Source organism: Otolemur garnettii, unplaced genomic scaffold, assembly GCF_000181295.1.
Source record: "Otolemur garnettii isolate 467f Iridium unplaced genomic scaffold, OtoGar3 scaffold00365, whole genome shotgun sequence".
In the NCBI taxonomy this organism is placed as follows: domain Eukaryota; kingdom Metazoa; phylum Chordata; class Mammalia; order Primates; family Galagidae; genus Otolemur; species Otolemur garnettii.
In genome coordinates this window covers 227611-229142 of record NW_003852760.1, presented here as the reverse complement: position 1 = coordinate 229142, position 1532 = coordinate 227611, and the positions used below count along the sequence as shown (strand labels likewise).

Here is a 1532-nt window from a genome sequence, read left to right as displayed (position 1 = left end):
AGGCACAATTATCTATTTTCCGAAGTAGCCGCTGAAACTTACTTGTAAGCTTATGAGAAGGGCTTTGGTCACAATTCTAGCTATAAAGTCATTTCCAAGAAACCCCCATGTATGGTAGCTTCTTTCACATTGCAGGCCACAGCCAGACTGTCGTCTAAAAATTTGCTATTTCTCTTTCAAGTATTGTCATGGACAAATGGAAGTTATTAGAGCAGTCGTTCTTAACCTTCCTAATGCCTCCTAATGCCTTGACCCTTTATTATAGTTCCTCATGTTGTGGTGACCCCCTAAACATAAAATTATTTTCATTGCTACTTCATAACTGTAATTTTGCTAGTTATGAATCGTAATGTAAATATATGATATGCAGGATGTATTTTCATTGTTACAAAGGAGTTGTGACCCACAGGTTGAGAACCACTGTATTAGAGCCTTCGCATCTTTTCTGCCCATTCTGCTCTCCACAGTTTTAGTTAGGACTCTTAGAGTTGCAGGGGACAGAAATCCAGTTTAAGAGGAGAAAAGATGGCTCACATGATTGCATAATCCAGTTAGTCATTTGACTTAGCATAAATGAGCTCAAATGACTTTCAAGGGCTCTCACTTTGATCTCTTTATTTCTCAGCTCTATTTTTCTTTGCTCCTTGGCCTTCTCCTAGGATTAGTGGCTTTCTGCATGAAGTCAGGGAAGATGGCTGTAAACTGCTCCCGTTCACATTGGTTTTATAGTTGCTATCCCATAGGAAACAAGGTAATATTTCCCCATAGTGTCAGAAAAAAACTCCTAGGGAAGACTTTGGACTTAGTTGGGTTACTTAGTTAATGTTTTCTGTATCTAGTGTTCATACATACACAGAATGAGGTAGAAGTAGTTCCTCAATAGAATTGGTAAACAAAGCTATAACATTCTTCTAGGATTATTTTGTAATAAAGTATAATTCTTGGGTAGAACCTTGGTATTCTCCTCTTGGCAACAGTACCCCTTTAAGCAAGTACCCAATCTCTTAAGACATTGAATGAGATTACAAAAAACTGCACCAACCCCATTCACCTCCTTCCCAAATTTTGTTACTACTTGATTGCTAAATGGTCAATATAAAATTTTTTTTTTAAATATGGAACACTTCATGAATTTGTGTGTCATTCTTGTGCAAGAGCTATGCTGATCTTCTCTGTATCATTCTAATTTTCGTATATGTGCTGCCAAAGCAAGCATTATAAATGGTTTTTAATAAATGGTTTTCAAAGTGTGCACATCTAGGAATTCGTTAATAATGCAAATACTGGAACCTCATCCCAGACTTATTATGTTAGAAACCTTAGAGGTGAGGCCCTGCAATCTGCATTAACAAGCCCTCCAGGTAGTTTTTATGTAGAACCACTGACCTAGATCATGGATACTAAGCTGACTGACATAATAAGAAGGAAGGGGCTTAGCGCCTGTGGCTCAAGCGGCTAAGGCGCCAGCCACATACACCTAAGGTGGCGGGTTTGAATCCCCAGCCCGGGCCCGCCAAACAACAATGATGGCT

General features: G+C 39.0%; 1 non-coding gene across 1 annotated transcript; it reads right to left on the bottom strand.

Moving 5' to 3' along the window:
- Nucleotides 1-1109: 1109 nt before the first annotated feature.
- Nucleotides 1110-1212, bottom strand: LOC111722781. The gene has a single exon (XR_002771451.1). It is a non-coding gene; the product is annotated as a U6 spliceosomal RNA (small nuclear RNA).
- Nucleotides 1213-1532: the final 320 nt, after the last annotated feature.